Source organism: Balaenoptera acutorostrata, chromosome 13 (genome assembly GCF_949987535.1).
Source record: "Balaenoptera acutorostrata chromosome 13, mBalAcu1.1, whole genome shotgun sequence".
Taxonomy (NCBI): domain Eukaryota; kingdom Metazoa; phylum Chordata; class Mammalia; order Artiodactyla; family Balaenopteridae; genus Balaenoptera; species Balaenoptera acutorostrata.
In genome coordinates, this window is record NC_080076.1 from 14,787,575 (window position 1) to 14,800,964 (window position 13,390).

At 41.1% G+C, this 13,390-nt stretch overlaps 1 protein-coding gene across 2 annotated transcripts in view; it reads right to left on the reverse strand.

Annotated features, from left to right (window-relative positions):
* Positions 1 to 13,131, reverse strand: part of CDH20 (cadherin 20) — a 200,631-nt gene extending 187,500 nt beyond the window's left edge. Inside the window, exon 1 of one of the 2 annotated variants that reach the window (XM_007191997.2) lies at positions 13,059 to 13,131. The gene's annotated coding sequence lies outside the window, so the exon portion shown is untranslated. The remainder of the gene's footprint in view (positions 1 to 13,058) is intronic. The other variant, XM_007191998.2, reaches the window with a different exon arrangement.
* Positions 13,132 to 13,390: the final 259 nt, after the last annotated feature.

The following is a 13,390-nucleotide window of genomic DNA, read 5'->3' on the forward strand; positions in this document are numbered from 1 at the left end:
CTAGACTTCACTTATGAGATTTCCTTTTTTTTTTTTCCATTTAGGCTTATTTATTTTTTTAAAGTAAAATGGGTTTATTTATTCCTTCAAGAATACGTAAAAAAATCATCTGCAGTGTTCCCATTGAGATTTCTTTATCTTTTTAAAAACTGAATGCTAGATCCCCAGGCATACCTGTATTCAAGTCAAAGGCCAAAAACTCTTCTTTAGTCAACCATAAATGATTTGGAATCATTTACAATTTCACGTAATCCTGACCTCCTGTTCTCTCAATTAGGGTAGCTAATGGTCATTGAATTAAACTATGCAGTTAACCTCATATCTACCTAGATTTCCCTTCTATGCCAAGCCTCAAAGAGAAATGTATGTGTCAAACTTGCATTTTATTTTAGTATTTTTGTGTTCCTTGAAAAATTCTACTTACACTCATAAATAAAGAATACTTGTCAGAAGCTATGCTTTTCAATATTTTAAAAAACAATTTTTCTGGGCTCCTTCCATAAATTGTTTATTGTTCAATATGGCTGTGACTTTTCGATGCACTTACTTATTTTTGATGTCTTTAATTGGGCTTAAATATTTCTTTTACCCAGCACCAAATGTATGAAAGTTTTCCTTTTATCTTAAAGGTACAAGAGTTATCTTTGGTATCTTCTGTAGGACGTGAATAGTAGTAGGTTTGGGATAGGAAAGGGAAGGTAACATCTCTTTTAACTTGAAGGCTGCATATTATAATGAAACAAACTCCTAAAATGACATATTTCCTCTCTACCCTATGATATTATAAGGCCATGCCTTTGTAGTCACTCTTCTTCTCCTCTGTACTTCCTTTACTCCTGGCCCAGTTATTCAGATCCCTTAGCCAGTGACTTCTAAAGGTGCCATGACTTACGGCCATCTATGCTTCTCAGAACTGTAAATGAGGGTACAGATTGATGCCACTTGGCTTTTGACACACATTGACTCAAGGATCTTGAAGTCCAGGGTCAGGTACTGGCGGCAGCATTTGCCTGGTACATTCTTCAGTGCTTGTCGATGTCTCCTTCCCAGGTCAGTTCCTAATTTATTCTGTCCAAATCCCCTGAATAACCTATCAGATCCTACATTCTGGGTAGCTCACATATGATTGAAGACATGGTTTCATGGTTTCACTCTCTATGTTCCATAATTCTTCGAGTTGTAGAGATGTTTCCCATGACTCATGTTCATTTAGGAGACGTCTTGGTTCTTGATTTACCATATTTCCCACCATGAAGTATATTGAGAACACTCTTTTTATAAGAGTTTCCCTTTATGGAATAATGTAAAAACCTGCGGGGAAATTTGTGAATAAAACAGTGCGCTAATCTCCATTCGACTTCACAAAGTCATATAAATGTTCTTCAAGCCACAATTTGACATGGTAGAATGACACCCTGATGAGAATATGTTATGGTAAGAAGCTCAGCAAGGCAATTATTTTAGACATGAGCCTTGCTGAGCTGTGAACATACAGCACAAGACTATTTCATTATTAGCAGATGACTTCGATCATCCTCTTCTTGGCAATGCAAGCCACAGGGCCCAGTGAAGCCTCCTTACTTTTGGTAAAACAGCTGCCCTGAAGAGAACTGCATGAAATGCCACTTTAAGTTCTATAATAAGTGCTTGGACCCCCGCCTACAATGGCCTTGATGTTTTGCAAGAAAGATAAATATAGAATTATGGACTTCAATAAGTGCTGAAGTCATGTAAGCACTAGGGTAGCAATAAGTTTAGAAAGCAAATGCAGAAGAGTGTTTTAAGTCTTTAGCCAATTGTCTGGAATTGTGGGCATGAAGCAGTACTTCCTAAGAACAGGAAGTCACCAGATTTAATTTGCAAAGTTGAAGTTATCTTCAACTAAATCTGAGTTACAAATGGGCTGAATCCAGTGCTCTCTGGCAGAATGGCTTAGAGCTTTTCAGCATCATTTTGGCACTGAAATAATAAAGGCAGAGAAAGTAGTTTTAAAATCAGTTTGGTTTTATGAAATATCCAATAAGATAATCGTAAGACAGAAGATCATCCAACAAGATAATCGTGATCAGAAGAGAGCATGATCTTTAATGATATAATTGGGTCAAATAACTTGACCATTAGAATTTCCAAATTTATGGAAATTCACAGTCCCGTTTTCACACTAGTACTTTCTGCCTGGAGACCTGAGTTCTAATTCTCTAATTTACAGAACAGTGTCTGAAATTCCAATATCAATCTTTCTTCTAAAGACATCTAAAAAAAAAAAACAAAAACCCTAAAACCCTATTTTGCTTATTTACTTAAAGTTGACTCATAGCATTGCACTATTTAAAGGGAGCAACATCATGGATAATAGAAAAAGCAAATAACTTTTAAAATGACGTATTTTAGTCTTTGAAAGGTGTTTTAGGTATTTGCGTTTAAATTAGCCACATGTCTCAAACTCTAGAAATTGCCAACGTTTCAAACAAAATAGTGTACTCCTCCTGAAAGGATGAGGTGGTGTGCTACAGTAGTTATAAACCAGACTTTGTCACTTTGGACTGACTCAGGTTCAAGTAGTAAGACTGGAATTACTAGCTGTGTGAGCCTGGACAAGTTATGTACCTTCTCTGTGATTCAGTTTCCTCAGTTACAAAGTAGTGATTGTACAGATTCTTACTTCATGAGGTTCTTATCAGGAATAGATGGGATAATGCTGGTGACGTGCTTTACACAGTGCTTGGCATATAGGAAATGATTCTTACTCTGTATGGCACGTGGTAAGATTCTTTCTCCTGCTCATTCTATTCTGTTTACTCCAATGACTCTGAATAGAGTGGATTAGAGAAAACATAGATCTTGCTTTTATTAACAGAACTATATATAGTAATTTACAAGGTCAATAATAGCCTATAAGAAAGAATTCATATATACTGAGGGCTAGAAGGAATGCTGGAGAGTGTCTGGTACATTCTCCCACCTGTTTGGGCTCAAATTCCCATGGGCCAGTCATCTACATGCTCCCCTCTGAGGACTGAGAGCCCACTACTTCCCAGGGGAGCTCACTCCAGTGTAGGACAATTCATCATTAGGAAGCTCATCATTATGCTGCAATAGCATTTGCTTCTCCGTGGTTTCCATTCAGGGGCCCTGGTTCAGTTCTCCATGGCAATGTGTAATAAATTTATTTTCTGTCACATGAAGATATTCCAGATACTTGAAGATGACTATTATGGTCCCTCTAAGTCTTTTCTATGTCAGGACTGCCATTTTAAAGACCTTCAGCCATTCATCTGAAAGGCATGTTTTTGAGCCCCTCAGAGGCCAGTGGCTATTTTCTATAGATATGACGCAGGTAGAGCGTGATGCATGGAACAGAATAGGACATCTCAGGTGCCCCTGACCAAGACAAAGCAAAGACAGGATCGACTCATCCCTGGAAAATGTGGGTGTCAAGAGGCCTGAGTTTGAGTCCCAGCTCTCCTTTTCCTTAGCTGAGGTAGGCCTTGGGCAGGCCACTCGATCTCTACATGGTTTGTTTTCCTCACTGGCATTGTTCACGGTAAGTTTCATCTTATTAGATACAGCCCATCCTATCAGCCTTTTTGATCATATTTCTTCATATAACGTATTATCTATTCCTCTGGTTTCACTAAAGTTATAAATATGGTCAGCATACTGTCAGGTGCACATCAATGCCTCTAATTAAAGGAAAATGTAATACCTGTCAAGTCTAAACAGGCCTGCGATAGAGCATCCAAAACCTACACTAGGTTAACCATAATTTCAGTCATTTATTAAAGAAGTATTTATTGATCACTGACTATGTGCAAGGTATAATGTTGGGTTCAGGGGATATTAAGATGAACAAGAGGGTTCCCATCCCTGTTCTCTTGGAACCTGGAGTCTAGTGGACAATCTTAATTGGCATTTCTGGGTACTATGGCTTAAAACTTTTTCAACCATTATACTGATCTTTGTTGGTACAAAAATATAATCATGGCACTCTTTTGATCCAAAGGCTCTCTTTGGGCTCAAAAGGAAACAAGTTTATTAGTAGGAACAGAACTGATACTAATAAATGCATGTTGACTTAATTTTTCTCCCAAAGTTTTGTCTCATCATTTTTTTTTAAAACAAATCATCTATAATGTGGCTAACATAACTATGAGATGTACCTATATTATTATTTAGAAAATGAATGACCTAACCTTAAGTTGAAAATGTGTGCAAAATAAGCAATACATGGAGGTTGAACTTTGCTCTGTGGCAGTGGTTCCTGATTGGGGTAATTCTGCTCCCCAGGGGACATGTGACAGTGCCTGGAGACATTGTTGGTGTTCGCGACTGAGAGGATGCTACTGGCACCTAGTGGGTAGAGACCAAGGACGCTGCTAATGTCCTACAACACACAGGGCAGCTCCTTTTCACTCCTCCGGTAAAGAATTAAGAATTATCGTGCTTTGTGACCACCTAGAGGGGTGGGATAGGGAGGGTGGGAGGGAGGGAGACGCAAGAGGGAAGAGATATGGGGACATATGTATATGTATAACTGATTCACTTTGTTATAAAGCAGAAACTAACACACCATTGTAAAGCAATTGTACTCCAATAAAGATGTTAAAAATAAATAAATAAATACAAAAAAAACCCCCACAAAAAACAGTGAAGTTAAAACACACACACACACACACACACACACACACACACACACACACACACAAGAATTAAGAATTATCTGGCCCAACATGTCATTTGTGCCAAGGTTAAGAAACCCTGTTGTAGGGCTTCCCTGGTGGCGCAGTGGTTGAGAATCTGCCTGCCAATGCAGGGGACACGGGTTCGAGCCCTGTTCTGGGAAGATCCCACATGCCACGGAGCAACTAGGCCCGTGAGCCACAACTACTGAGCCTGCGCACCTGGAGCCTGTGCTCCGCAAGAAGTAGAGGCCGCGATAGTGAGAGGCCCGCGCACCGCAATGAAGAGTGGCCCCCACTTGCCACAACTAGAGAAAGCCCTCGCACAGAAACGAAGACCCAACACAACCATAAATAAATAAATAAATAAATAAATTAAAAAAAAAAAAAAAAAAAAAAAGAAACCCTGTTGTAGGGAGAGCAGTGTAACTGTGTGGTTAGGACTCCAAACTTGGGAGCCAGAGAGTCCTGGGTTTGAAATCTGCCTGGGGTGACCACTTAATCCTATGCCTCAGTTTCTGCATCTGCAAAATGAAGTTGATAACTATACTGGTTTCACAAAGAAGATTAATGGGGTCATGCATCTGAAGCACTTAGCTCAGTGTCTGGCACAGAGACAAGGACTAAATAAATGGTGGTTATTTTTATTGCCCTTTCTGCTTTCTCTCTGAATGCTACACATTTTAATCGACACAAGCGAACTATATAGATGTATCTGAAGACACGGACAGCATTTCTATATCATGAAGAAATCTGTTGTTTTCCTGTGTTTAAAGAAACGAGCCTCAGCAATTTGATCTCCAGTTGTTCGCCAGCCCCGTGAATCAGATGATAGCCTCTGTGCTTAGCTGCCTGAAGTATTACACTGAGATGTTGAACTGCTAAATGGATTAATTTTTTAATGACTACTCAAGGATTTTATTTACAAATGTGAGTATGCCTCATATTTTTAGACTGAATAAATGTTCCCAGTATTACTGAGATGAATGCATAGCCTAAGGATATAAAGGTAGATACAACTATAACACTTCAAAACTATAACTTTAATGAAGATGTGCTTTGACTGCTGTATTCTGTTTGCTTTAAATACAATTTGTAGTGAGATTAACGATAGCAAATAATAACAAAAATCTTATTTAATATTTATTTATAAGATGAGCATCCTTGGGAGTTCTTGCCAGTTTGTGCAAAAAGTACGGCACAGATTTAGAGTCTTATTTAATATCCAAAAAAAGCTTACAAGACACATGCTCTCAAGTGTGGCTTCTTCTTTCAATGATGTGATGATGATGCCTTTGCAAATTCATACTTCAGATGAGGCCTTTGATGCAGGGGATCAAGTGATTTGAAAAAGAGAGATACTGGAACTTGTCTTGTTTCTTTTTTTTTTAACATCTTTATTGGAGTATAATTGCTTTACAATATTGTGTTAGTTTCTGCTTTATAACAAAGTGAATCAGTTATACATATACATATGTTCCCATATCTCTTCCCTCTTGCGTCTCCCTCCCTCCCACCCTCCCTATCCCACCCCTCTAGGTGGTCACAAACCACCGAGCTGATCTCCCTGTGCTATGCGGCTGCTTCCCACTAGCTATCTATTTTACATTTGGTAGTGTATATGTGTCCATACAAATACAAATAAAATGAAGATAAGGGAACCTTTGGGTCTGTGTAGGGGTGGGCACAGAGATGACTGTAATGTTCAGTTGGTTTTCCCCCAAACTTAAAAAGTGGGAAGTAGGTGATACTGCCCATTCTGCATGTCTACTCAAAACATTTGCGTAGAAAAAGATATTAGATGTGAAGATTGAGTGTTCACTTCCATCTGTTTGATACTCTTATCAGAGTGCTAATAATTTTTCAAATTAAAAAACACCTATTTGGTTGCCTTTAGAAATTACATCTAAATGAAATTCCTTTAGCCAATTTCTAATTAAATTGCTAAATGAAATTACTTCTGTTGGTTTTTGAAAACAAATTATGGTAAGTTCATTGATTATTTATAATATGTGAAAATTAACCCCATATTAGGAATTGATAAGGGATTCAAAGTCATTAGTTTTATAAAATGAAAGAAAATAATAATGAATATGATCTAAAATACACGTTATTCCTTCAGAAAAATATTATGTATACAATATCTTTAACCACAAATTTTTATAAATACATCTAAAATACTTATGCTCAACTGTACTTTTAAAATGTGTATCCAGCAATTTACATCAGCTACTATCTAATAAACTCTGTTTCAATTTACTGGTGGAAAGTGGAAACCAAAGTTTGGTTCCATCCAAGGATATCAGCTAGGTAACAAACAAGCTGCACTGCACATCTTCCCATCCTATTTTGACCACAACCTTAGCACCAATCCTGGTAAACAACTGCCTCTGGGAACAAGGGGTAATTGAATCTTCATGCTAATTCTAGCCTGGTTTTCTCTTGACTGTTAGCTCCCAATTATGCCAACATACTACACTATGTTCTGTTCTCTAGGAAAACACTAAGACCACCTTGTTCATTCAACTAAGGTCAGACCTAAAAGAAAAAGAAAACAGCCTGATGATTTACCTATAGACATTTCAGTTCCTTATGGGCACCTGTTTTTCATTTTGGTGGAAGGTCAAGATAGCTTATTTTAGTTATAAATCAGGTGCAGGGGCAGATAAGTATAAGTATATTGGGCAGAAGTAATTTCATTGTAGGTTTCTGTCCTCCTGTGGGAGGTTGAACACTGCTGCAGTTGCATGGTTGGGCTTGACCATTTGGCCATATGTCAAACAAACTTCTATGACAACCAGAGGTAGCCATTGCCTTGGAATGAAATTATTATTTTATTAATTACCCTTTAATTAGTTGCCATAGCAGCCTTTTAGTCATAATAGGTCTAACAGTACTTGAAAGGTGGAATCGGTGTGATGGCTTCTTGTAAATAATAACCATTTGGTGAACTGCCATCTTTGTTATGAAGAGATACTGTGCATTTTTATCAACTTAGGTATACATAAACACATTCAGTAGTTAGGTAGAACTAGAGAAAAGGAAAGCCTTTAAGTTTTTCATCTTTTTTTACCTCCCTCATACCCAGACCAGAATATTGCCAGTAATTATGACTACTGGTCACAGGCATATCTTGCCAGTTTAGAGAAAGATTTTGAAGCAACAAAGACCGTTCAACTATTTGACATATTATAAATTCATCTATCTTGGAAATTCCATTAATTCAATTTTATTTTCCTTATAAAAAATGAAATCAATACATATTTATTGAGAATCTACTATGTGTAAGATTCCAGCTAGGAACTATGGAACTATAAAGAAATATCTCTTCCATCTCTTCCTCTTTACTCTTAACATGGTCATGGCATTTGTTGGAATAAATTTTAAACTTTTGATCAGATTGTCAAACATTCTTATAAATAGCAAAAATACTCCCATTTCAGGCAATGCTGTGCATGTCTTTGACATTTGAACTTTGCATGGTATTTGCATGACCAGCCCTTACTGCTTTGGAAGAAGAAATGAGCTGTATTGCTATAACTTTACTTTGCATATATTTAAAATATCTAACAGTTTATAGCTTCCCTTACTCTTTTATTGTCGTTATTCATTGATGTACTCCCACACCAAATGTTTGTTCTTTTATGATTCCTTAAACTTAAAAAAAAAAATTACATATACCTTGAGGCGAATTGGACCATTTCTCTTTTGCACTGCACTTGAGTGATGCTTTGATCTGAATATTCTTAGGGTTCTAAAATTAAGTTAATCCATATGGAATTAGGAATATTCTTAACTAGACAGTCCTGGTTAGCAGGAGATTGGCAGTTTATTCTGAAAAACTATTTAGCAAACCATGAATAGCAATTAAATGAGAAAAGGCTGAATTTTTCTTTAAAATGGATTGTTTCCATAATTTAATGTGGCAATATGATTTTCTATTTTCAATTGCTGTAGACAGTGCATTTTGTAAAGTAGAATTTTGTCTTCGGAAAACTCGATAGTTCCGTAATTTTGTACCACTTATGCTTTTTTAACACTTCAGTAAGTTTTCTTCCTTTGCAATCCCTTTTGATTCATGATGGATAAAAGAAACTAAAGGTTAGTAAGGACAGTTTTGTACCTCTTAAACTGAGACAAAATGAATATATCTTGGAGAAACTAAGTATTTCTCTTTATGAGACTTTATGACCTTATGTAACTTATTATGCTTTCTTTGTAACATAGTGCTTTTATTCCCAGAACAATTATACTTAATGTCGACACTTAAAAATGTTCCTTTTAAAAATTCAAATAAAGAGAATTTGCTCCATATTCTATGTCAATATTGGGATTCAGGGAGGGTTTGAACTTAATGAATACATGGTTCTTCCTTTCCTCCACCCCAGACAGCAGGTACTTAATGCTCTCTACTCCCTTGCTCATTTCTTCATTGTAGAAGTCATTTCAGAAGGGATTTATGACAGTGCCATCTTTTAGTAAATAACAGTAAGTCACAGTCTACTGGCTGTAATAACTGTAGATGCTCAGCTGCTTAAAATCACCTTTATCACTTAAAATACGTTTTCTTTTGTCTCTAAATTAGTATGAAAATACAGAGGAGGCTATTTCTTCAATTAAATGTGAAAGATTAATCACTACGCAATTTATTTCACAATAGAATATAATTAAACTTCAAAAATGGAATATTTACTTCTTAAACCTTATATGTCTATGAAAAAAGTGTTGGAGAAGCACAAAAATCTAGTGCTATTTGCGTATATTTTGACTGAGCTGACACTAAGGTTTGCACATAATAAATCTATTAATTAACACTGGAGTTACCTAATGCACTCATTCCCACTGTAGTTTCCCATGCTGATTTTAGAAGATGAGAAATTTTGTCCATAACCAGAGTAGAACCTGGAGCGGGAAAAATGGCAGCAAGGGATCTTAGATCGCCAGTGTTCTGGGGATATGAATATACTTAAAAAAAACAAAAACAAAAAAACTAACCAGGATTTTCCTAAATACCATCAGAGTAAAACAAGTGAAGATAAAAGTGATGTGTTACTTTTCCATTTCTCCCTTGCTCTTATTTTCGCTGCTCTGTCCTACTGATTACAACGCCACCAGATCAGAATGAACAATTAACTGTCTAATTATTCTGGTCACACCAGCCCACAATGAAATCTTTATTCTGTGTTTACAGCAATCTTTGGCAGAGGCTCTCTTGCTGTTTCTAAACTAAGAAGAACTGCCCTTTGGCTCCTCTCGGCATCAGCTGCCTTGGTTTCAGCCTTGGATGCCAATAATCAGACTTCTTTTTCTTCCAAAGTGGACATTTTTTTTAGGGTGAAAAGACCTATTCTCATCACCCCCCCATATATTCTGGCTGATTTATGTTCTAGCTACTGCAGCTCTTCCTTCCGTATCTCTTTACATTTTTCCTCTCTGCATAGAACACCGTCAGGCAGAGCCCCATTTTAAGTCCCAAACTGCAGAAAATGCTTAACCAAACAGTGCTCACTACTATGAGGGAAAGAAAAATACAGCTACTGGTTTATGAGTAGAGGGAAGTCAAGGAAATCCCTCCTGCTTTTCTAAACTGCTAATTTTCTAGCTCAAAAGGCATTCAATAACTTCTCCACCAGGGGAAAACATACCCACTTTTCAGTGGCTCTCTTGATTACTTCCAACTATGTACTTAAATTTGCTAACAGCTGCACGTCTCTGAGAAGCTTCAGAACTTGGGGAATATTTACAAATATATAAGGGACTGAGAGAGTACATCTGAATCTCTTTGAAAAGGCAAGGGAAACTATTGCACTGTACAGGCAGGGAGAGAGAAGTTAACAGCCATCGAAAGATAAGAGCAAGGCAATACCTTTACCAAAGGGAGGAGGGCAAAACACCTTGGTTAGCCCTCTTTGGAACATCTGATCAAGTTCTAGTCCTGAAATAAGAGAGCAGACAACAGCCAGTGCTGGGTCTATTGCCCTATACTGCTCAACTGTTTTTTTCCAGAAGAACATTTCCCTGCTCTGCAAGGATGATGGCATCTTTCTTCCCATTCCAGTCTCCAAATCCTATGTGATGGTTCCCCTAACAACCCTTCCATCCTGCCTCTTAGCCCCCAGCACTTACTACATTCCCATTGCCTTTCCTGTGAGAACTGGGTCATAAAATTTTACTGGGGAGAAAGGTAGAAGGGGGCGTTTCAGTAGTATAAACACTGATTAAATTCCCGGGCAACTCTCCTCAAATGAAAGATAATTTTTCCACAAGGATGCACAAGAAAGTCAAGAATGCTGTCATTTTTATGTTTGTACTTCCCTTTTCTATTTTAATTTTACACTGCCACATGGCACACATGCTAAAAATGTATCTCCGTAACCTGCAGTGTAGCAAACTTTCCACAAAACATTAAAATTGAGTATTTTATAGACTGTCCTTTCCCAGGATGCTCAAAGCATTTTTGGGATAAAAATTAGATTATCTCACCACCACAACTGTCCTATTAGAAAGGCACGGCTACTCGTGCATTGGCAAATAGGGAAAATCAGAAGCACTGGCAAGAAAAGGTCATACCAAAGTCAATGGCAACAGCCTAAAGTAGACTGAGCGCTTGGTTCCAATTTAAAATACTTCCCATTTGCTCTTCATTTGTCTCTCTCTTTTCTCTGGCAGGAAGGGATGTGGCCAGCAAGGAGGCTTGACCTCATCTCCTGTACTTGGCTTAACTCTGACACACTGTTCTCCCACACTCTTGCCCTGTTTTCTGCGTCATCAGCTGGCCAAGCCTGCACCCTGGAGCAGCTCTGACCGGGGCCAAGCCAAGAGGAGGTGACTGCAGGTGCCCTTGTGGCTGCCTCGGGTGTTGGGAACTGGAGTCTGCCCCTGCCAGGTAACATGCCCAGTGGGATTGCGAGGGTCACGACAAGAGAAAAATAAATTTCCAGATTTCATAAATACATGAAAAGAAAAAGCTGGGTCAAGTATGGGTTCAAGACTGGCAATACCTCCACCCTTCCGGAGCCAGATGAGGCTGAGGAAAGTGAGCCCATAGAAATATAACATTCATCTTTAGCATTGGTGCAAGCACATTGTGAAGTTGCGACTTTTTGTTTCTGTTGTTCTTAGGTAGATCCAATTCCTTAGCTGGGTCCCTGGCTCCGCCACAGCTCTGAGGAGTAATTTTCCTTGGTGGAGAGGAACATCAGAGATTAGAGTGGGGTCAAGGGACATTTTTTTGTGGGGAGGGGCAGACTTAGTTTCCAGGCGACCTATAACCACCAGAAGAAAAAAATCCTTCCTGGCATTCATGCCAGTAACAACAGCATTAATAATAGTAATAATAAGGGCAATAATAATGGCACGGTACACTCCGAGTCTACTAGGCGACCAGCCCCCCAATGCTCTGCTGCCAGCCCTTTGACTCTCTGCCTGGTCTTAGCAGAAAAAAACAGCTCTGGCGCTGCCTCAGGGCTGCCCTCCAGGTTCCAGCTTCCACCCCCTCCCCCCCACGCCGCGTGATGGATAGCCAGGCAGAGGCTTTTGCTTCGGCGTTAAGTCCAGCCCGCAGTCTCTCCCTGTTGCTAAGGGCACGTTGCAGCTCCGCGATAGCGTTTCCTCTACAAATCTGCAACTTTCACCCCATCTGACCCCTCGCCGCCCCGTCACCCCCGGCTCTCCCTCCACAGCAACTACAAGGAGCAAAGCCCAAACAACTCGCGCGCAATTCAGAGCTTTCCCTGGGAGTGTCAGGGCCCAGAGACAGGAAATCCGAGGAGTTGGCGATGTCCGGCAGGTGGCGGGGACGCGAGGAGTCACCACCACATTCTCCTCCCACGGACGAACTCGGGCGTGGGTGCCGCGCGAGGCGCGGACTGGGACCAGCCCCGCGGGCGCCCGATCTTCCCTGGAGCCTAGGTCTCTGGTGCCCGTCCCCGGCGCGCATCCTCGAGCCGGGGACGCGGCCAGCCCTCTCCCACCCGCTGTTGGAGAGAGGCGCAGCCGCCTCGGGGCAAGCGAGGGCGAAGGCTGGGTCAAGAGGCCCAGAGAGCCGCGCTCCTGGGTCTCCGGTCCCCGTCACCCGGGCGCTCAGCTCCGGCTGCCAGCGCGCCGCGCCCTCAGGCTGCCCCACTGCGCTCTAGCTTTCAGAGAACGGCTCCCCAGCCCAGGCAGCTCCTTCACATTCCCCTTCCCCCCAAAGTACGAGCAAGTCCAACTCAGACCCGCTCGCAAGCTGGCCGCGGCGGCGGGTAGTTGCGGGCAGAGAGCGGCGCGGAGCCGGAGCGCGCGCGGCGCCCGGGAGAACGGGCTCCGGCGCCCTGCGCAGCCCCGCGCTGGGAGCCCAGGAACAAACGCGCGGGGCCCCACCCGAGCTCTCCGCTTTACCTGGCAGGCCAGCGACTCTCCGGGGACGTTCGGTCCAGACTCCTCCGGGGCAGACGTCCGGCTCACATCGCTGCCTTCCCCAGCAGGCAGCCGTGTCCCGCTGGGTCCCTTCGTCCCCGCTCTCGGCGCTGCCCCCGCCCCCCCACCCCCCTACCCCCTCCGTCAAAAGTGTCACAGCTTTTCTGCCTTCGGATCTTTCTCAAAGTCTCCGCGCGGTCGCCAGGAGTTGAGCTGCGACGCCAGGCGCGCCAGCCCAGCCGATGCCCTGCCCCGCCCTGCCGCGGTCCCCTGCGCTCCGCCCGGCCGAGGAGAAGAGCCGCTCGTCGCGGTCA